Raw genomic sequence first — 24,837 nt, forward strand, 5'->3', positions numbered from 1 at the left:
TGAATTTAATGAAAATAAAGGGACAACATACTCAAACCTATGGGACACAATGAAAGCAGTGCTAAGAGGAAAGTTCATAGCACTAAGTGCCCACTTAAAGAAAACGGAGAATGCATACATTGGGGACTTAACAACACACCTGAAAGCTCTAGAAAAAAAAGAAGCAGACGCGCCCAGGAGAAGTAGAAGACTGGAAATAATAAAACTGAGGGCTGAAATCAACAAAATAGAAACACAGAAAACAGTCCAAAGAATCAATGAAACAAAAAGCTGGTTCTTGGAGAAAATCAACAAGATCGACAAACCCCTATCCAAACTAATTAAACGACAGAGAGAGAACACGCAAATAAATAAGATCAGAAATGAAAAGGGGGACATAACCACAGACACAGAGGAAATTCAGAGAATCATTAGATCTTACTACAAAAGCCTGTATGCCACAAAACTGGAAAATACAAAAGAAATGGACATTTTTTTAAATAAGTACCACATACCAAAGCTAAACCAAGACCAGGTGAATGATCTAAATAGACCGGTTTCTCGCGAAGAATTAGAAATGGTTATCAAAAATCTCCCTTCGAAAAAAAGCCCAGGACCAGATGGTTTCAATGCAGAATTCTACCAGAACTTCCAAGAAGAACTAATACCTATACTCCTTAATGTATTTCACAATATAGAATCAGAAGAGTCATTGCCAAATTCCTTTTATGAAGCTACAGTTACCCTGATACCAAAACCACAAAAAGACCCAACCAAGAAAGAGAATTACAGACCGATCTCACTCATGAACATCGACGCAAAAATTTTCAATAAAATACTGGCAAACCGAATCCAAGAACACATAAGAAAAATTATCCATTATGATCAAGTAGGCTTCATCCCAGAGATGCAGGGCTGGTTCAACATACGCAAATCTATCAATGTAATCCACCATATAAATAAACTGAAAGAAAAAAACCATATGATCATTTCACTAGATGCTGAAAAAGCATTCGACAAAATTCAACACCCCTTTATGATAAAGGTCTTGGAGAGAATAGGGATACAAGGGTCCTACCTAAATATAATAAAAGCTATTTACAGCAAGCCAACAGCTAACATTAAATTAAACGGAGAAAAACTCAAAGCCATCCCACTTAAATCAGGAACACGACAAGGATGTCCACTCTCTCCATACCTCTTCAATATAGTGCTTGAAATCCTAGCAATAGCAATAAGACAACATAAGGAGATCAAGGGGATTCGTATTGGAAAGGAAGAAGTTAAGCTTTCGTTATTTGCAGATGATATGATAGTGTACATAAGCGACCCCAAAAATTCTACCAAAGAACTCCTACAGCTGATAAACAGCTTTAGTAATGTGGCAGGATACAAGATCAACTCCAAAAAATCAGTTGCCTTCCTATACACTAAGGATAAGGAAGCAGAGAGGGAAATCAGAGAAGCATCACCTTTCACGATAGCCACACATAGCATAAAATACCTTGGGGTAACCCTGACCAAGGAAGTGAAAGATCTACTTGACAAGAACTATAAGTCTTTGAAGAAAGAAATTGAAGAAGACACCAGAAAATGGAAAGACCTCCCTTGCTCTTGGATTGGGAGGATCAACATAGTAAAAATGGCAATTCTACCAAAAGCAATCTATAGATTCAATGCAATCCCCATCAAAATCCCATCAAAATTCTTCACAGATCTGGAGAAGACAATAATCAACTTTATATGGAAAAACAAAAAACCCAGGATAGCCAAAACAATCTTATACAATAAAGGATTGTCTGGAGGCATTACCATCCCTGACTTCAAACTCTATTACAGAGCTACAGTATTGAAAACAGCTTGGTATTGGCATAAAAACAGAGAAGTCGTCCAATGGAATCGAATAGAAGACCCTGACATTAACCCACAAACCTATGAACACCTGATCTTCGATAAAGGAGCTAAAAGTATACAATGGAAAAAAGAGAGCATCTTCAACAAATGGTGCTGGCAAAACTGGATGTCAATCTGTAGAAGAATGAAAATAGATCCATATCTATCACCATGCACAAAACTCAAATCCAAATGGATTAAAGACCTCAATATCAGTCGGAACACACTGAACCTGATAGAAGAGAAAGTGGGAAGTACTCTACAGCACATGGGCACAGGAGACCACTTCCTATGTATAACCCCAGCAGCACAGACACTAAGGGCATCATTGAATAAATGGGACTCCCTGAGGCTGAGAAGCTTCTGTAAGGCAAAGGACACTGTCACTAAGACAAAAAGACAACCCACTGACTGGGAGAAGATCTTCACCAACCCTGCTACTGACAAAGGTTTGATCTCCAAAATATATAAAGAACTCAAGAAACTAGACCGTAAAAGGCTAATCAACCCAATTATAAAGTGGGGCACTGATCTGAACAGAGAATTCTCAACAGAAGAACTTCAAATGGCCAAAAGACACTTAAGGTCATGCTCAACTTCCTTAGCGATCAGGGAAATGCAAATCAAGACAACTTTAAGATACCACCTTACACCTGTCAGAATGGCGAAAATAAAAAACACCAATGATAGCCTTTGCTGGAGAGGTTGTGGAGAAAGGGGTACACTCACCCATTGCTGGTGGGAATGCAAACTTGTGCAACCACTCTGGAAAGCAGTGTTTCGGTTTCTCAGGAAATTCGGGATCAACCTACCCCTGGATCCAGCAATACCACTCTTGGGAATATACCCAAGAGAGGCCCTATCATACAACAAAAGTATATGCTCAACTATGTTCATGGCAGCATTGTTTGTAATAGCCAGAACCTGGAAACAACCTAGATGCCCTTCAACGGAAGAATGGATGAAGAAAGTATGGAATATATACATATTAGAGTATTACTCAGCAGTAAAAAACAAGGACTTCTTGAATTTTGCATACAAATGGATGGAAATAGAAAACACTATCCTGAGTGAGGTAAGCCAGACCCAAAAAGAGGAACATGGGATGTACTCACTCATATTTGGTTTCTAGCCATAAATAAAGGACATTGAGCTTATAATTCATGTTCCTAGAGAAGCTAAATAAGAAGGTGAATCCAAAGACAAACACATAGGCATCCTCAGGAATATTAACCTTCATCAGGCGATGAAAGGAGACAGAGACAGAGACCCACACGGGAGCACCGGACAGAAATCTCAAGGTCCAAATCAGGAGCAGAAGGAGACGGAGCACGAGCAAGGAACTCAGGACCACGAGGGGTGCACCCACACACTAAGACAATGGGGATGTTCTATTGGGATCTCACCAAGGCCAGCTGGCCTAGGTCTGAAAAAACATGGGATAAATCCGGACTAGCTGAACATAGCGGACAATGAGGAATACTGAGAATTCAAGAACAATTGCAGTGGGTTTTTGATCCTACTGCACGTACTGGCTTTGTGGGAGCCTAGGCAGTTTGGATGCTCACCTTACGAGACCTGGATAGAGGTGGGCAGTCCTTGGGCTTCCCACAGGTCAGGGAACCCTGATTGCTCTTCGAGCAGATGAGGGAGAGGGAATTGATAGGGGGAGGGGGAGGGAAATGGGAAGCGGTTGTGGGGACGAGGCAGAAATCCTTAATAAATAAATAAATTTAAAAAATAAAAAAAAAAAAAAAAGAAAAAGGTCAAGTAATATATAAAGGCAGACCTATCATAATTACACCTGCCTTCTCAAAGAAAACATTGAAAGCCAGAAGGTCCGGATCAAGTGTTATGCAAACAGTAAGAAACCATGGATGACAGACAAGACCAATACATCCAGCAAAATTTCAATCACCATAGATGGACAAAGTAAGATATTCCATTAAAAATCCAGATTTAACCAATAACTAGTCACAAACCCAGCCCTACACAAAGTACTAAAAGGAAAACTCCAATAAAAAAAAGTTGGCTACATCAACAAAAACACAGACAATAGATGATCTCACAGCAGCAAATACTAAAAGAAAGGAAAAACACACAAAATAACATCACCAACAATGAAAACCAAATTAACAGGAGATAGCAATCACTGATCATTAATATCCCCTAAAATACTTGGACTCAACTCACCTATAAAAAGACACAGGCTAGAAGATTGGATAAAAAACAGAATCCATCCTTCTGCTGCATACAAGAAACACTCCTCAACCTCAAAGACAGACATCACCTCAGAGCAAAAGGTTGGGAAAATTTTTTCCAATTAAATAGACCTAAGAAACAAACTGGTGTAGCTATTCTAATATCCAACAAAATAGACTTTAAACTAAAATCAATTAAAAAAGACAAGGAAGAATATTTTATATTATTCACAGGAAAAATCCATCAAGAGGAAATCTCAGTTCTGAACATCCATGCCCCACATACCTCATATGTAAAAAAAAAATTACTAAAGTTTAAATATCCCATTAAACCCAATACACTAATAGTGGGAGACTTCCACATTCCACTCTTGTCACTGGACATGTCTGCCAGACAGAAACTTGACAGAGAAATAAGGGAACTAACAAGTGTTATGACTCACATGGACTTATCAGACATCTATAGAACATTCTATCCAAACATAAAAGAATATACCTTCTTCTCTTCACCTCATAGAACCTTTTCTAAAACTGACCACATATTCAGTAACAAAGCAAACCTCAACAGATACAAAAAAATTGGAATAGCCCCATGACCTTATTGGATCACAATGGCTTAAAGTTAGAATTCAACAGCAACACTAATTTTAGGAAGCCCACAAACACATGGGAATTGAACAAAACTAACTTGTATCAATGGGCCAAGAAAGAAATAAAGAAATTGAAGACTTTCTAAAATTAAACAAAAATGACATTACAACATCCCCAAACTTATGGGACACAATGAAAGCAGTGTTAAGAGGAAAGTTCATAGCACTAAGTTCATAGCTTACATAAAGAAGCTAGAAAAATCCCACAGAAGTGAGTTATCAAAACACTTAAAAGCTTTAGAACAATAAGAAGCAAATGTACCCAGGAGGAATAGATGGCAGGAAATAATCAAATTGAGAGCTGAACTCAACAAAATAGAAACAAAAAAAAAACAATACAAAGAATCAAGGAGACAAAGAGTTGATTCTTCAAGAAAATCAACAAACTAAATAAACCTATCCAAGTTGACAAAATCAAAAATGAAAAGGTCAACATAACAAAAGACACAGAGGCAGGTCACATTTCAAAAAACTGTTCTCCAAAAAAATGGAAAACTTAATGGAAACAGACAATTTTGTGCATAAACATCAGTTACCAAAATTAAATCAAGACCAAGTAAGCAAATTAAATAAACCTATAAAAGCTAAGAAAATAGAAACTATTATCAAAGTCCCAAAACCAATAAAGCCCAGGGCCATATGGTTCCAACACAGAATTCTACAAGATTTTCAAAGAATAACTAATACCAATACTCCTTAAATTGTTTCACACAATAGAAACAAAAAGAACATTGCCAAACTCTTTTTATGAGGTTACAGTTTACACTGATACTCAAGCTGCACAAAGACACTACTAAGCAAGAGAATTACAAATCAATCTCACTCATGGGCATTGACGCAAAAATACTCAATAAAATGCTGGTAAACCAAGTCCAAGAACACATAAAAAAAATCATTCACCATGGCCAAGTAGGATTCACCCCAGAGATGCAGGAATGGTTCAACATATGAAAGTCTGTCATTGTAATCCACCATATACACAAACAGAAAGAAAAATCCCACATGATCATCCCATTAGATGCTAAAAAAGCCTTTGACACAATTCAGGATTCCTTCATGATAAAAGTATTAAAGAGGGTAGGAATACAAGGGACGTACCTAAATATAATAATGGCAATATACAGCAAGCCAATAGCCAATGGAGAGAAGCTCAAAGCAATTTCACTGAGACCAGGAACAAGACAAGGATTTTTACTCCCTCTATATCTATTCAATATAGTACTTGAAGTTCTAGCTAGAGCAATAAGACAACAAAAGGAGATCAAGGGTATACAGATCATAAAAGAATAAATCAAACTCTCACTATTTGCTGAAAATATAATACTATACTTTAGTGACCCCAGAAATTTCTACCAAGGTACTCCTACAACTGATAAACACCTTCAGTAATGTAACCAGATATAAGATTAACTACCAAAAATCAGTAACCCTCCTTCATATATTTGATAAACAGGCTGAGAAAGAAGTGATAGAAATATCACCCTTTACAATAGCCACAAATATTACAAAAAAATTTAAGGTAACTCTAACTAAACAACTAAAAGACCTGTGTGACAAGAACTTTGAATTTTTGAAGAAAGAAATGGAAGAAGACACCGAAAATGGAAAGATATCACATTCTCTTGGGTAGATAGTGTCAACATACTAAAAATGGTAATCTTACCAAAAACAATAAACAGAATCAATGCAATGCTCAACAAAATCCTAGTAAAACTCTTCAAAAACCTTAAAAGAACAATACATAACTTCATATGAAATAAAAACAGGATAGTCAAAACAATTTTGTACAATAAGGGAACTTCTGGAGGCATCACCATCCCTGACTTCAAACTCTACTATACAGCTACAATAATGAAAACAGTCTGGTATTTCATCAAAACAGACAAAAGGACCAGTCGAATCAAATCGAAGACCAGGTTATATATTCACATACCTGAAAACACCTGATTTTTTTAAAAAAAGAAACTAAGAGTATAAAACAAAAAAAAAGGAAAGCAATTTCAATAAATGGTGCTGGCATAACTGGATATCAATATTTTAAAGAATGCATATAGATCCATATTTGTTGTCATGCATAAAACTCAAGTCCAAATGGATCAAAGACCTAAATATAAAATTAACCACACTGAACCACACATAGAAAAGAAAGTAGGAAGTACACTTGAATGTATTCGCGCACCACTTTTTAACTATAACCCAGTAGCACAGACACGAGAGCAACAATTAATAAATGGGACCTTCTGAAACTGAGAAGCTTCTATAAAGCAAAGGGCATGGTCAACAAGACAAAACAGCAGTCTACAGAATGTGAAAAGATCTTCACTAACCCCACACTGGACAGATGGTTTCTCTCCAAAATATACAAAGAACTCAAGTACTTAACATCAAAATAAAAAATAATCCAATAAAACAAATGGAGTACAAACCTAAACAGAGACCTCTCAACAGAATAATCTCAAATGACTGACAGACACCTAAGAAAGTGCTCAAATCCCTAGTCATCATTTATCTTTTATAATTAAATCAGAGACTTTTTCCACATAAGCTTTTAATTTTTTACTTGGTTGAAGTGGTAAAAAAAATCCATTCTAATATAATATATTCTCTCTGGAATAAAATTCCTGTAGGAGAAATTCTGGAAGGCAGTATAACTAGAATACAATTAAGATTTGGATTCACCATATCCACATGTGCCTCTTGTAGTTTTTTTTTCAACAATTGTTGATTCCTTTTCTGCTTCATCTGTTTATTCTCTGGGACTATTGAAGTCTTTATCACCATCTAAGGTTTGGTTTAAATGAATTATTAGATCAGGTATTATCCTTACAGCCAGTCTGGAAATGTCTCCTAGGAATCTTGGGAAGTCGTAAGTAGTCCGCAACCAGTCTCTTCTAATTTGTGCCTTTTGTGTCCTAATTTTCTGCAAACCTATTTTATAATCTAGGTAATTGACAGAATCTCCTCTCTGTATTTTTTCAGGAGCAATTTATAGTCCCTATTTTGGTAAAACTTTCTTTACTTCTTCAAACATTCCTTCTAAAGTATCCATGTTTGAATCAGATAGCAAAATGTCATCCATGTAATGGTAAATTATAGACTTAGGAAACTGTTTACGAATTATTTCCAATGGTTGACTTAACTTACAAAGTATTATCACAGTGTGAGGCTATTGAGCATTCCCTGTGAGAGAATGGTCCATTGATATCTTCTAGCAGGATGAGAATTATTATAGGTAAGTAATATGAAGGCAAATTTTTCTCTATCCTTCTCTTGTAAAGATATAGTGAAAAAACAAACTTTCAAATCAATAACTATAAGAGACCATCCAATTGGTAATAGAGAAGGCAGAGGAATTACAGATTGTAGATGGCCCATAGGTTGAATTACCTATTGACAGCTCTTATATTTACCAGATTTCTTTTCTACAACAAATACAGAAGAATTCCAAGGACTGGTTGATTCTTCAATGTGGTAAGCATCTAATTGCTCTTGTACCAACTATTCTAAAGCCTGCAACTTATTTTCAGCTAGAGGCCACTTCTTAACCCATATAAGCTTCTCAGTTAACCATTTTAAAGGTAGGGCTTTTAGATCATTCATTCCTGTAGGTATTCATTTACCTTCTTTGGATCCTTTTGGGCTTTTCGAACTTGGTGCTTTTTCAGAGTAGATTATAGGGGATGAAGCTAAAATTTTTGTTAAGTCATCTCTGACAGCCACTGGCAATGTTGAATTCAGTCCTTGGGCCTTCTTTCCCTGTTCATCAGCCTCAATAATTTCCTCAATTATTTCAAGTTTTTTTTATTAGTGTCTTTTGTTAAGCCTGAATCTCCTGGCCTGTATATATTTCAAGTGATTTCTTTGAGGCACCTAGCTTCTGGTCCTCATTCTGCACATGTGATTTCAAGGTCTGAAGTTTCTCTTTTAAAGATAACATCTCATCTCTGGACATTACTTGAATAGAGTGCAGATTGTTATCCTGGAGAGAGAGTCTATCTGTTAACTTATCATAACTTTTTAACAAATTTTGATTGTCAAATTTAACAATATGAATTCTTTCAGAAAACTTCTTAGTACTCTTAGATATGGATTCAATTTTGTCTGTAAAATTAGTCATCCTTTTAAATAGTATTAATTTTTTCAGGTAACTTTTGATTTTTGATGGTATTAGTCCTGTCGACTAGCTGTTCATTATTAATCTGTAAAGACTGCATCATTCCTAAAAGTGCCATATTCTTTTTTAATGATAGAATATGGAGAAGAAAACTGAGTCTCAATACCCAATAAATTGAAGTATCACCATAACCATATAAGTCTCACATAATACAATCAATAGTATTAGCAAAAAATTTACTAAAATTTGCAATAAAATGTAGTTTGCCATATTTATTTATAATTACCTGTTATATGATCTGGTAAACTTTAATATTTGTTTTCCAGTGGAAGTTGTGGTTGCAGAGTTGTGACCGGAAGCAATGCAAGCAGTGGTGACATTCCTGGTCCTGGGCCACTTTAGTTTCCGAGCCACTTTAGATTTCTGCCTTGGTACTGGTTAAATACTGAGAAATATGCTTTGGTTGACAAATTAAAATCAATTAAATCAATTCTATACATGGAGCATGAAAACCAGAACTCACGTGCAAGGAGTAGAAACCAGAAGCTGCACAAGTCATCATGCAGCAAGGAACCATGCCAGGGATTGAGGCAGTTTTGCATGCACTTGGGAAGTTTCCAAGTTGCCACACTGTAAACTCTGCTGTTGTGGGTGTTCTACAAAAAAAAACCCTTAGGTAAAATCAAGCCTAGTGCTCAGGGTTGGGAGACTGTCTGGGTGGTGGACTGGCTAGGCCATTAGTCCATTCACCCAGTAGGCATGAAGTCCAAATCCATGTGGGTGCCAAGTGTGGACAGATGCTTAAAAGACATCTCACAGTCACCAGAACTGAGAAGTAGATGGTTATTTATTTAGGGGTACACTCACAAATCAGAATCATCTGCTTGAATGGAGATCAGAAACTGAATCCCACAACCAGAAAAAAAAAAGCAGACACATGATCTACATTGGCATTTATACTATAAAAGTTCACCCCCCCCCCAGTAGGTAGGTAATCACTGGCTGTAAGACTTCCTACAGCATACTTTAACAACCAAAATTCAGTCAATTTCAGTGGGTTATGGAATCTTACAGAACGATATTGAGAGATTACCTGAAAGGATTCATACTGTTGAAAATGATAATCAAAATGTATTAAAATGTTATGACAAGCTAGCAGATAATAGAACATCACACCTGGAAGGCAATCTACATGCCATCCAAAAAATCTCTTATAATGTGAAGGTATCATTAGTGGAAAAACTTAAAAGATTTTTTGATTTGATGAAATTGTTAGAAATATTCATAAGTCAAGAAATTTAGACTATACAAAATACAATGATACGTAGATGTGAAACCTTTGAAGAACTTGTCAGAACTGATAAACTAGGATATGAGTTACAGAAAAAAAAGACAATAGTAAAGACTTAACATCACCAATATCTCTTAGAGTCAGAGATATCTTACATTTTAGCTACTTATCTTGTTGCTGTTTCTGAAAGGCCAGCAAATAGTAAATACCCAAAAGTTTATGTAGAATGTAAATGTATAAAATATCTGAAAAATATTAAGGAAGCAGTAACATATTACATGATGCATTTACCATATGTGAGGCAGTAGGTAAAGACATGGGCTTCAAGAAATAAGGTTACTCCATATGACCTTTAACAAAAGAGAATCTGCAGCCTTTAGAACAGATGGTTGAGAATCAACTAGATGATCAGCATATTGAAGAATCAACAAACCATTGCAATTCTCCTATATTTGTTGTTGAAGAAAATCTGGAAAATGGAGAATTGTAACAGATCTAAGAGCTGTTAATAAGGTGATTCAGCCATTGGACTCTCTACAGTCTGGAATTCCTTAGACTTCTTTACTGTCTAAAGGATGGCCTTTCATAGTTATTGATTTCAGAGACTGTTTTTTCACTATATCTTTACAAGAAAAAGGCAGATGTAGTAATGAAAAGTGGCAACGGGCTGTGTCCTGGCCGCCCAGTTAGCTTATACCAGAAATAACCACATGAAAATTGTATTAATTAAATTGCTGGCAAGGCAATGGTGGCACATGCCTTTAATCCCAGCACTTGGGAGGCAGAGGCAGGCGGATCTCTGTGAGTTCGAGACCAGCCTGGTCTACAAGAGCTAGTTCCAGGACAGGCTCCAAAACCACAGAGAAACCCTGTCTCGAAAAACCAAAAAAAAAAAAAAAAAATTAAATTGCTGCCTGGCCCATTATTTCTAGCCTCTTATTGGCTAACTCTCACATCTTGATTCAACCCATTTCTAGTAATCTGTACGTCACCATGAGGTAGTGTCTTACCAGGAAAGATTCAGCATGTCTGACTCTGGCAACTCCATGGCAGCTCTCTGATTCTGCTTTCTTCCTCCCAGAATTCTGTTCTGTCTTCCCAGCTTACCTGGGTTTGCCCTATCAACTAGACCAAGGCAGTTTTCTTTATTCAACCAATGAAATCAACACAAATACAGAAGGACCTCCTACACCAGACAGAAAAATTTGTATTCACCATGCCTACTTGTAATAATTCTCAGCCTACTAAAAGACATCAATGGAAGATTCTCCCACAAAGAATGTTAAACATTCCCACCCTGTGCCAACACTTTGTAAGTCAACCATTGGAGATGATACATAAACTAATTCCTGAATCTATAGTTTACCATTACATGAACAATATTTTTCTATCTGATTCAAATGCAGATACTTTAGAAAGAATGTTTAGAAAAACAAAGAAAATTTTGCCTAGTGGGAGATTACAAATTGCTCCTGAAAATAACACAAAGAAGAAATTCTATTAGCTATTTAGATTATAAAATAGTTTTGCAGAAAATTAGACCACAAAAGATCCAAATTGGGAGAGATCAATCTCTGACTCTTAATGACTTCCAAAGATTACTATGAGGCATTTGCCATCTATGACCCACTATTAGGATAGGTCCTGATGACCTGGTTAATCTAAACAAAGTATTGGAGAGGAATATAAGATGAGAGGAGCTAGGTTTCAGGCTCAATCTTATTCGAAGGATTCCTGGAGGCAGAATCACCACTTCAGACTGAAGTAGAGGTAAGAGCCAGTGGTTGGTTGTTTTGCTTGATAATCCTTATGTTGAACACCAGTATCTGTCTCTGCATTTTTAACTAATCATGCTACAGGTTATGGTGGTGAGTGGACCACTGTGAGCATGAGTTCTCTCACCTTTCTACATTGTTTGATAAAGTGGCTTTTTGTTTCCCTGTTGGTTTGACTAACCAGCCCAGGACCACCTGAAAACTGTCCTGTCTCTGACTCCCTTTTCCCCAGAAGGCCACAGCGGGATTACAGATGCTTTCTTTCTGTCATTAACCAAGAGGTCTCTCACAGGAATATAATGCCAGTTGGTCAGTGGGTCAAGAAGAGGTTCAGGAACAGCTTTTGTTTTTATTGTGTCTGACCAACTATATATATCAGAGTCCATAGGATCTACATATTTGTTAACACATCTACATATTTGTTAACACATTACCTTAGATTTGACAGTGAGCACCCTGATATTTTTGTTGAAGAAGCACAAAAAGACGACATAGAGAATTCATCCTGTTCAGCAGGACAACTACATGCTACTCACACTGTTTCAGAATTCAGCATTCTGAATTCTGGAAATACACAGGAGCATGATGTACCGTTCTCCTTATTTATAAGTCCAGTGTGACAAGTGGGCTGGCTCCCTGGCCATGCCTGCGTTTTCTCCTACAGTTCTCATCTCTATATAATTTTGCTCTCCTGAGAGCAGAGCCTCCTGATCAAGGAGCAGAATATGCTAGTCAATGTGAAGAACTAAAGAGATAATAATAATATATATATATATATATATATATATATATATATATATATATATTAGAAGGGTTGTGAATATCTGGGTGCTGCCATGGTGTCATTTCACATTTTAGTGTATCCTCCTATAGAACCCTTACAAAGAAATAGGTTTGAACCATTAACAAAGAACTGAGGACAAGATGACCTTCACTATCAAGAGCTACTGAGTACCAGCCTCAGCACTCTCTAAGGGTTCACAATAGGAAATCCACAAGTAAAAAACTGGCTTGGAAGTGGGATCTGAGGCACATTTTTATGCAAGTTTCTTTATTCCTTGGTAAATATTAAAAAAAAGTGAAAAGAAGAAAAAAGGATAGGGACATAAGGTAAAAGGGCAAAGCATCAGACATATAAGAGTAAGGCCTAAGGGTAAAAAGAGGGTGTAAGGGCATCGGGCATAAAAGGAATGGGGTAAAAAAGGTAAGGAGTGATTTTTACAAAGTTTTCAGTTTATATAGGTACACAGACAAGTTAATAATTCCATAGGCAATAATAACAGTATCAAGCATGCATTTTCACAGAGTCACAAGAAACAGAGTGGATCTGGCAAGGAGGCACCTTTCATCTCAGAGGGGGCGTGGCTGTAAAGGATTCCTGGCAGGTGTCAGGAGGATCAATTAAGAATGTGACCTTTTTGTGGGTCACTGTGTGGGTCACTGCAGGAGCACTGGACTGAGCTCCCAAGGTCCCAAGGAGGAGCAGAAGGAGGGAGAACATGAGCAAAGAATTCGGGACCACGAGGCGTGCATCCACCCACTGAGACAGAGGAGCTGATCTACGGGGAGCTCACCAAGGCCAGCTGGACTGTGACCGAAAAAGCATGGGATAAAACCGGACTCTCTGAACATGGCGAACAATGAGGGCTGATGAGACACCAAGGACAATGGCAGGGGGTTTTGATCCTACTTAATGTGCTGGCTTTGTGGGAGCCTAGCCAGTTTGGATCTTCACCTTCCTAGATATGGACAGAGAGGACCTAGGACTTAACACAGGGCAGGGAACCCGGACTGCTCTGTGGACTGGAGAGGGAGGGGGAGAGGAGTGGGGGGAGGGGGAGAAGGGTGGGTGGAGGGGGAGAAGGGTGGGAGGAGGAAGAGAAGGGTGGGAGGAGGGGAAGGGAAATGGGAGGCTGGGAGGAGGTGGAAACTTGTTTTTTGTTTATGTTTTTTTTTCTTCTTTTCGCAATAAAAAAAATAAAATAAAAAAAAGATGGTAAAAAAAAAAAAAAAAGAATGTGACCTTTTAAATAACTAGAGAATTCAAGAGGAAGTTTTTGTGCACTAATTTTGTTTTTTAAGTGTAACTAGAAGTTTATGATTAATTGCAGAGAAACACATTAGCACTGTTGTGTTTGTGTTCTCTGGGTATTTCTGTTTACTTCCTTGGTGGCTGGGGCTGAGAAAACAGCATTGGTAGTGATGGTAATCTGAGGGCTTAGTTTGCATTAAGGTCTAGCTGGTTGAGTAAAGAGGGGTCTCTTTGGAAGTTTTGCTTTTGATTCCAGCAGAGTGCCTATTATTACCCAAGTGGAAATTGATTTCCCTGAGTCTGATTTAGCAACTCAAGCCCCCCTTTTTTCTGTATATTTATGTGTAAAGTTGAAAACAGTTTCCTGGGCTATGTATTATCTTATGTTAACTGAACCAAGGTGAGGGGTAAATACAGAATATTAGTACTTTTTAAAATCAGAGCAGAAGACCAGTAGATTGCACCTTTTTGAATCTGTTGTTAGAGCAGATATATGGGCTCCTTCGTGTTGAAGAATCTGGTCAGTAGCGAGAGTTGTGGGAGATTAGTTTTATGTGGATTTTGGCTATGGGAACAAAGATTTGACTGCGCAAATATTTTTTATACTTTGGCTTCATAGTGTGTGGGGAGGTATCTGGTTGCCCTTACAGGAAATCAGGTTTATACACCTCTGAGTTACTATGGAAAGGAAAAATGCCATGATTTCACAAGATTTTTACAGTTGACAGTGACTTATGTAATGGACAGATGTCCTGTAGCTCTGCAAACGTTGGTTCTCCAGGTGGAGTATATGTATACACTTCCTGTGGATTAGTCCAATAGATCTGTCAGCTGTACATTTACTGTGTAATACTGTGGGCTCACCACAATTCCCCTTTCTTGTTTACTAAATACAGCATGTGTATATCTCTCTGGATAATGAATAATATGGGTAATTAAGTTTTGAGGATGATTGAAAGATAATCATTTTTAAATTAATAGACAATAATCTATATTGATGGCAAGCTGGAAACTGGTTTGGTCATATTGCAGGTGAGTTGTATATGATTTTAAAATATCTTTTATCTACAGTAAGATAGAGGAGTATTATAAAAAAAACTATCATACTATGACATGATGTGGTTAAGCATGTCTAAATGTTGTAGGTTTTACTTATTAAAAGAAAGGAATGTTAGTTTAGGATGTTAGTTTTATCTATCAGTCCTTGATTAATAGACTGTATATTGATGAAACATTGTTAGACAGAGTTTACCTTGTTATTGGTGCGCATCTGTGGGATCAAGGCTGCAGAGTCTGAGGTGTCTAATTATCCCTTTCCCTTCAACTTTACAAAAGGAAGTTAGGAAAACTGTGGATTGGGAAGCTTCCTGTGGAAGAACAAGGGTATTGTTTGGCATGTGGTGGAAAGAGCCCACTGGTTTGGTGCCAGGTGAGCTGCTTGGTGCACATTTACTTTAGCAGCTAATAGGAACACAGTGAAGAAGACACCCCGACCCAAAGTGTGAATCCATGGCACTTACCAGCTACTTCTTTCTCCCAGCAGTGTAGCTATGGATGGGCACTTTATCAAGAGTGTGCTTGGTGAATCTTGTAAAACCAATCAAAAAGCCTCAGTGTCACTCAGTCTTGTGATGACAATGAGTATTAAGGGAGATTTTGAATTCTAAAAATGAAGAAAGTCATAAATCATTTCTGTCCACTTTACAATTTGTCCTACAGAAGATTAGGACAAAGCTTTAAAAAAAAATGAAGAAAAGGAAGGATCTTTTTTTTTTTTTTTTTTTTTACATTTTTAAAAAAACTAAATAAGGCATTGTGTGCCTGGTAAAGGTTGCCATCATTGAATCAGGTGACCTTGGTTTGCTTTTTGACATAACTTTATATGCACTTTGTTTTTTTCTTAAATTAATAAAGGGGGACAGTCCAGAAGCAGGCTAGGCAAAGTCCGTGGGACTTCAAGTGGCAGTACTCAAGGTCCAATCTACAATTGAGGCAAAATATTATATAGGGGAATGTATCCACATGTGGAGCCAAAAATTAACCAGCCGGGAAGATGTGGTGCTTCCTCCACAACAGGCAAATGTTAAGACCAAGAATGTGAATTGGCCTCCACTTTCACATGTAAATTATGTGAACCTTCAAATCCAAGTGTTGTGTTATAGATTTGAGCTGTGTGGTTGGACTCTGGCACTTAAACACTTAGCAAAGAAAGTCTGAGTTCTGTAGAGAATTTGATTATAGTGGGTATCTATGTGAATATAATGTTTCCTGCCCTGAGACTCCTTTACCTTTAGAATATAATTTTGGAAGTCCAATTAAATCCCACCTTTATTCCATAAATAAAATTCCGTTCATCTCTGATCAGCTGTTAAAAGTCAGCTTATTGTAGGGACAAGGTTTTTACTTGACACTTCGATATTGCTAAACACTGGTGATACTTAAATGGCACATAAGAAGCTCATCAGACAATCCCTAGGTGTGCAGGCTATGCCCAGACGAATCTAAGCCACATAAGAATTATGATTTTGGAGCCAAAGGCTGTGAGAAGAAAGGCTTGAATTGGCGAATCTTTTTCACACCATAGCTTCATGATGTGCGTGTGTGTGTGTGTGTGTGTGTGTGTGTGTGTGTGTGTGGTTGCCCTTACAGGAATTTGGGTTTATACACCACTGGGTTACTATGAAAAGGAAAAATGCCATGATTTCACAAGAGTTTTACAGAACTAATGGTGAACTTATCCGATGAACAGATGTTCCATAGCTCTACAAAAGTGGGTTCTCCAGGAGGAATGTATGTATACACTTCCTGTGGATTAGTCCAATAGATTTGTCAGCTGTACATTTACTGTGTAATACTTGTGGGCTCACCACACTTCACCCTGATAACAAGGGAGGGTTAGGTACAAATGCCCAATAAATTTCAGAATTGGTATTGTTAGTCTTAGTTCAGTAAGCAAACACATGAGCAAAATAGATGCTTACTGTCTTCTTTTGAGCCTGCTAAATTCCATCAACTTCATTGCTCATATCAGCTCTTCAAGGTCTGGTGAGCTGGGCAGGGATCCAGATGTGCTGCAGTCTTTTTTTTTTTTTTTTTTTTTTTGCAAAGACACAAGAGAAAACTCTCACAGTGATAAGTAATGGGACTGGTGATTGCCATTACATGTTATTACATCTTTCCACATCACCAGAGATAACCTCATTGGCCTTGACAAAGTCGCCAAAGGTTATTAAGCTATAGTATTGCCACTAAGATCTGTTTTCAAAACTTTAAAGTAAATAATGGATATCAAGTTAATAAGATGTTGAGGGTGATTCTTATTCACACCTCTGTTTATCAATTTGTTATTAGAATTGTGTCAAGCTCTTGCTACTGCAGAATGATGTCGGAGATTATTAAGAGTGTCAGTAATTTTCCACTGCAGTGAAACGTGTTTAAAGGCAGATATTGGTTTATACCGGTAAGAAGCAGTTGAAAAACCTTCCTCTAATTGGTTAGAATCATACTGAGGTAGCAAAATATCGTCTATACAATGAACAAATGTGGTAGGGGGACTATTAAAGAGGAATCTAAGGCTTAAAATGTGATATTGACACATAGCAGGGCTATGTTTCAACCTTTGAGGCAATATTTTCTGTTGTCTTTGAACAGGATATGCATTTTTTTGTACAGGCACAGAATAAGCAAACTTTTCTCTATCCCCTTTTTGTTTGCAAGATTAGAATATATTTATTAATAGGGATAGCAGTGCCTCATGTGAAACCATGCTGTAAGGACCCATCTTTTTTCATCTGTAAATTAATAGATCTTAAGTCATGTAATAATCTCCTTTTACCTTTAGCTTTTTTTTCTGAATGACACCAGGCATGAAGGCTGAGTTCAACATGTCGCAGTTGTTTTCGTTCTTCTACTAACTCCTGAGCGTGTGACAGTTTTCTTTACTTAGAGGCCCTTGTTTCACTCATAGGGGTTTATTCATTTTCCATTAAATTTTTATGGGCTCAGGAAATGAAACAATAGCCCCTACTATTGGGAGTGAGGATGCTGTTCCACTCACGTGACTCTGAACTACCATAAAAGACTTTATCATCAGTGGTAATGTGGCTACAGTCATTTCAAATATATCTCTTGCCCAGAGATTATGAGATAAGTTTTCAATAATCAAGGGCTTCATTTTCCAGTGTGCCTGTCAGAGTACTTCTATGTTAGAAAGGTCAAGGATATTTTAGAATGCAGGGATATTTTAGAGTGCCTGTCTGCTGTATAAGGCTGTAAGTTTAAGCCACGGAGCAAGAGAGAACAAGGGGAGGGTGAGAAGAAAGGACAGAGGGAAGAACAGAGGAGAGGAGAGCGGAGGGGAGAAAGCAGGAGAGTTGCTTTTTTTGTCATATATATGAGAATCACAATGTGCACTGAGTTCTCTTGCTTAGCCTCTGCTTTACTCCTGGATCCACAGGCAGATTGTAGCAATTGACAGCATGGTCTGCTTAATAGAGAATGAAAAGACAGTAAGTTAAAGGTGGTTATTAAGACACTAATACTAGCATATATCCTAGACATTTATCTGACTGTAAGAGTCAAAAGCCCAAGGCTGAATTCAAGGAAGCACCCAATGCAATCCTATCAAAGGTTTTCTTATATTTTAGGTAGGAAGGGTCTTCTGAAACAGGCTCATGTGCCAATGTCCTGGTCTCCAGGTTGAGTACAGATGCAGTCACTGAGAGGTCGTTAAAGAATGAGGGCTCTGCCTCATTTTAATGCATGGGTGCGTCCTTAAATTGATAACAAAACTTGGGGAAGAGGGATGTGGGAACAGCAGTCCCGAGTTATAATATGCCTGCCCTTATTTGAGGTGCTTATCTGCAAAGAAAACATAAAAAAAAATACCCTCTGCTCCTGGAGTAGGGGAAGGAATTTTGAGTGCACTGTGACCATTCTTTGATCCCTGCCAGGGTCAGATTACAGTCCCTTCACAGCCCCCTCCTCATTTGGTGCCATGGTATAAAAGCCAGCCCCAGCAGAACAATGAAGAAGCTGTTCCACCTCAACCTCGTGCTCTGTGCATTCATTCAATCCGGACACCCTCTGCTGATTTCTTGGACTTCAGGCTGTGCTGGCACAGCAGAGGGAACCCCTGAGATCAGGCTTAGGGGACAGAAGACTGTGGAAGTGTGTCATTGGAGGCTCTAGTTTGTCCTTGGTTCTGCTTTGTTTCACTTTTCTGTGTCAAAGTTGACAATTGCTTTCTGCCATCATTTTCTGCTTCTCCCTGGGAGCAGAAACAACTTACCAGAGCTGAAAATTTTAAAACTGGGCCAAAGAAATACTTCTTCCTTTAAGCTTTGCTCTCAGCGACTTTTAAATAGAGATATAAAGTCCTACTATCACACCTGGAAAGAAGGAAAATTCACCACAGAGAATGTGTTTCTAAACAATAGTAATATTCCCCCAAAGCATTCCATGGTCTATGAGAATATAGTTTTGATATTCTGGCGTGTATGGCCAACAGAAAAGCTTTTTAAAGTCCGATGGTGGTGGCACATGCCTTTAATCCAAGCACTTGGGAGACAGAGATTGGCAGATCTCGAGTTTGAGGCCAGCCTGGTCTATAAGAGCTAGGTCCAGGACAGGGTTCAAAACAACACAGAAAAACTCTGTCTTGAAATCCCCCCAACAACAACAACAAAAAAAGGTTTTAAACATTCAGATACCACAATCTATGTGCTTCCTGTGAAAAAATCAGGAGAATTGGATATTGTCGATATAATTTATCTTTTGCTTTTAAATTTATGGAATTTGTATTTCTCTCTCTCTCTCTCTCTCTCTCTCTCTCTCTTTCTCCCTCTCTCTCTCTCCCCTTCCCTCTCTTTCTCTCTCCCTCTCTCTTTCTGTGTGTATGTAAACTATTGTGTGCACTTGCATACACATGTGTGGAGGGGAGTTATGTATGCATTTATCCCTATTGTCTTGCAGCTAACTATGTAGACCTAGGTGAAAAGGAACACACAGAGACCCACCTGCCTTTTGAGTGCTACAATTGAAGATGTACACCACAATGCCCATCATGTTTTTAACATTCTTGACATCTTGCCAATCACTTTGCAAAGCTCCATTATTTATTCAGATTCTCACTGGCAATTGATATGTTTCTATATGCTGTATTACAGGAGTGCAATTCATATTTATCTTTAAAGATTTTTAGAGTGCATTTTATGTCTATGTGAGTTTGTGTGCATAAACACCACTTTTAAAGCCTGGTGCCCAAAATGGTAAGAAGAGGATGCCAGGTCCCCTGAAAGTGGAGTTAGAGGAGGTTGTGATCTGCCATGTGGGTGCTGGGAACTTATCCTGGATCTTCTTAACTGCTGAGCAAACTCTCCAACCCATTCTATTTTGAAATTTTCAGTACACAGTAGATAACTGGGGACGAGAGGTGCAACAGAACAGGTCTCTAGAGTTTACTGAACCTGCTTGAGTTTCCACATGTACTTCTCCACTCCTCCCTTTTTCCTGGTGACCATCTCTCTTTTCTTTGAAGTTCACATTTGACTACTGCAGGTGTTTGCTGTGTGTGGAATCAGGCAGCATTTGTTTCGGTGAGTAACTCGTTTACTTATTGTAAAGTCCTCCAGGTTCTCCTTAGTTTCTGTGTCACATATCCCCTTCTTTCTTCAGCCTGACCACCATCTCACTGTACAAAATTACCACACTTAGCTGCTGACAGGGATCTAGGCTGGCTGCACGTCATGTGACTTTGTTAATAATAGTGTGTCAACGAAACAGAAATGGTCATAACTTTTAAAGTCCTGTATTTTTATCGTTTGGGTAAACATCTAGAAGAAAGATTGCTTCATCAAACTACAGTCCCATTCAATTTTTTGAGGAATTTCAATTTTTTCCAGGGGCTTTTTAAAATATAAAATTCCCATAATGTTTTTAAGTTCTACGCTCTCTCTCTTCTCTTTGATGCTTGTATTCTTTGTTTCTAGTTGGAAGTAAATTCTCATGGGGCTTTGATCTATGCTTTCTTCAGGATTGTGTTTTCAGTATTCCCTCTTTCAAATACTGTTTGATCATTTGTGTAACTTTTTTTTGCTGTAGCATTGAAGTCCTATGCCCATTTTTATTCATTTTTAACTTTCTTACTTATATTTTCTTTCTTTTTGTGTATTCGGTATCTGTTTTTCCTATCATGCATCTTAACTCCATTCATTTCTCTGTTGCTTCAAATCTGCCCTCTGCCATTGCAACACCCCCCCCCCAATTAAAATAATTTAAAAAATTAAAGGAAACAGTTAAAAAACCTCATCATGGAAGCTGCAGTGTGACACACTGAGTCACACAGTTAACCCCTTTGTTCACATTTCTTTACTTGCCAATGTTCATTGCAGAGTCTAGGTCTGGTTTGAAGCCTCTGTCAGATGAGTAATGGGGATGCTTCCTGCCCTGCTCACAACATTGTGGCTTGCTCAACCACTCCTCAACCAACAGGGTTGACTCTTTTGTGCTGACCTGGCAAGGTGCAAGGGCTGCTTTCCTGAAGTTGCAGCTGGTAGGGTCAGGAACAGCTCTCCCCATAACTGAAGTCCCATTCCCATTTTTATTTGTTATTAAACTTTTAAAAAGTGTTGATCAGTGAGGACATACCCTTTATTTTAGACATATTTGTAAGATGGCAGAGATATCAACAACTGTCCCTGGGACTTCTAAACAATTCCTAGGGAGCCATCAAGTATCCAGTTGCCCTCCAGAGAATATGGCTAAGTCCAGGGCACACACAGTCTATGGCACACAGATAGATGAAAATTCTGAACCTAATCCTGACAAAGAAATTTAAAGTTGGAACCAAATGCATACTGAGCCTCTGGACTCCTTGAAGGAAGTGTCCACAGCTGAAGGAGGGCAAGTGTTCTGGTGATAGGAGAACCACTGGGCAAAAGCCAGTACTGTGCACTGACGAGTCTTTCTGAGGAGTTCTCTTCATTTTGAGTCCTGCCAGTTACTACTGAGAAAGGCCATCTGACTGTACCACCTTCCTCTGGCTACTGATTTTCTGCATGAATGATGAGGGCCAAAGGGCAGAGAATCAGATAGTATGGAGGGTCCATGTAAGGGCTGGTCATCAGAGCTCCTCCTATGCCCAAAGAGCAGTAGGGGTGCATTTTCCAGAGTGGCCATCGGGTGGAGGGCATGGGCAGTAAGGACATCCAGGCCTATGGGATCTGATTCTCGGAACTGAGAGAGTCTATTGTGAAGATTGGAGTGCTTGAACCCCTTAAAAGGGCTTAGGTTTGGAGCAGGGTATACAGGCTCTCTTGCAATCCCAACTCTGAGCTCCTTCCATTCTGGTGGGTCCTGTAATGTCACAGGATAACTTACTCAACTAGACCCCTAACTCACATTGTTTCCTTCACTTGAGATGTGCTACAGGAGGATTCACTGAAGAGGCAAAGAGAGGAGGATTTGAAGATCGAGGCTAGCCTGGGATTTTTATTTTCCAAACATTTTCAGGATTAAAATGTGAATCCAAAGCGTCTTTCCAAAAGCCATAAAGCTCCTCTTTGCACTCCAGCTGTGCTCAGCTACCTTTACCCTGCTTTAATCAGCTGCTCCAGTCACACAAGCTCCATTCTACAGCTCAAATGTGCTAGCTCACGTCCAGAGGGCGCAGCAGATACCCTCCCACATCCTTGTCTGCAGGCCACATTCCTCCCCTAGCAAACTAGGTTTCCTCTTATCTTTCTTATCAGTCCCCCTGCCCCTTTGGTTCTTTGTCTGCTATTCCTTATGGTGAAAAGGAGAAAGCAGGCATCCCCCAGATCAGAAGTGATCACTGCAAAAACGCATGACTTATCCAGTCTTTGTTTTTACCTCCAATTCAGGAAAACATTTTGTCATGGATCATAAATGTGAATAAGCTCAACGGAAATGTTTCGCAATGGCAGCCCTTATGTGCTTCAGGGAAGCTCTGGAAGGCAATGAGCAGAATGGGGGATGGGCTACAGAGATGATTCAACCATTTGAGCCATTCAGCTCAAAACCAAGCAGTAAGATCTTGGTTTCCTGCAGCCACAGCTGTCACTCCAGGTGCTATATTTCTCATTTCCTAATGAGATCTTTATAAAACAAAAAAAGACTCTTTTCATTTTAAATTTACTTAAAATTCATCTTTTAAGTCTAACCTAATTCTACTGAGTTCCTTTTAGAACTTTAAATTCATTTCAATTAATTAACTTTGAAGTTCAGTTTGAAACAGAGAATATTCTTGGGAATAATATATTTTGAAAATACATAGTGTTCCATTTCTGTGTGTGGTGTGCATCATCCTTGTGCTGGAGATCCAGGTCTTTGGTGCTCTTTGCATCAGCTTTAGGTTTCAGAGCAGTGTGGGGCTACAGGAAATGTCCAGCCACAGGGAAGCATGCTTACCATAGTCATTCTGCCCAATATTCTATATAAGGCCCACACCACTTCATCCTACATAGGATTAAAACCTACTGTGCCACATCCTGCATATACCCAAACATTTATCTTTTTATGATTGTTGTACGTCTTTCAGTGTAAAAACCTGGTTTCATCCTTATCATATCTGTTACATTTCCCTACTTCCCTCTCTTATCCCTCCTTCGGCTCCCCTCACCCTTCTTGCCCTTCTCAAGCTACCAGGACACAGGTACACCTAATACCTTGCATCTGTATAAGGCTTTGTGCTGAGCTGTTCCACAACAAACATGTATGTAGGGAATCACTTTACCACAGACTCCTATAGCAGTTTCAGTTGTACGTGTAGGTAGGCAGGGAAGCCTTCCTGTTATGACAGCTATTGAACTTGTCTGCTCACAGGCCAAGTCCTCATGTATCAGGTGATGTTTAAGCAGAAACCCTTAACTTGTCGTAGAGATATCTAGCCTCCTGGCTTTTTCCTAAGGTCAATAATGATACCTAGATCTAGCTCTCTGTTCTGCTTCTTGGAGAGGAAATGGAGATGGCAGAGGTTTAGACAGATCTACAATTTGGAGCCTTAGACAGATCTACAATTTGGAGCCTTCATCAGCATGGATGGCATGTGGGCTGCAAAATTTACCTGATCATTCCTCTTTGAGGCTGACGAATGGGATCTATGCTCCAACACTCTCTGTGTCACTGTTCCTGGGGAGCAAACCTGCATGCTGCTGCCTTTTGACTGTTGTGAATCCTGTGGTGATAGCCACGGTCCCTGACTTCTCACCTAGGATGCACACACAGTGCCAGACTGCTGGATCTTTCAATGTTCTTGATCACTGACTCATTCATGGCATCGATCATTGGCTGAGTGGATATTCAATAATCCATTCATTTCTTTGCTTCCACTATAGTTCAGTCATTTTACCCCTGTGTATACTAGCTTCAAGTTCACCAACAGGCATGGCAAACAACTCTCCTTCTCCTCTTCCCATCCAGGCAATCCCTCTGATCTCGTTTGTGTATAACAGACTAAATGGAGTAAAAGTGCTCTTGTAAATCAGGAGTGGTGGCCCGTGCCTTAGGTGAATGTGTTTGAGGCCAGCCTGCTCTATAGAATGAATTCCAGGACGGCCAGGACTATAGAGAGAAACCCTGTCTCACACAAACAAACAAAACAAGCAAATAGCAGCGTTCTCTACACATTTCTAATCAAGTGCAATGCAGCCATCAGTGGTCGACTCCCTAGTGAACAGGATGCAATGGGTCCTTGACCTCTCACACCACCAGTGGTGTTGACAGGGAGAGAAGATTTCCCATGAGGAATAGAGTGGAGATTAATAACTGGTCTGATTTCAAGTCATTCTCGAGAAAGGAATGAGCGGTTTGGTGAGTCTCCAGTGTCTTAAGGAGATATTTCGTATATGAATTCCTCCTGGGCTCATGAAGGGAAACAATGCT

This window comes from Microtus oregoni, unplaced genomic scaffold (genome assembly GCF_018167655.1).
Source record: "Microtus oregoni isolate MIOR12 unplaced genomic scaffold, Mior012 000002F_ref0000024, whole genome shotgun sequence".
NCBI lineage: Eukaryota > Metazoa > Chordata > Mammalia > Rodentia > Cricetidae > Microtus > Microtus oregoni.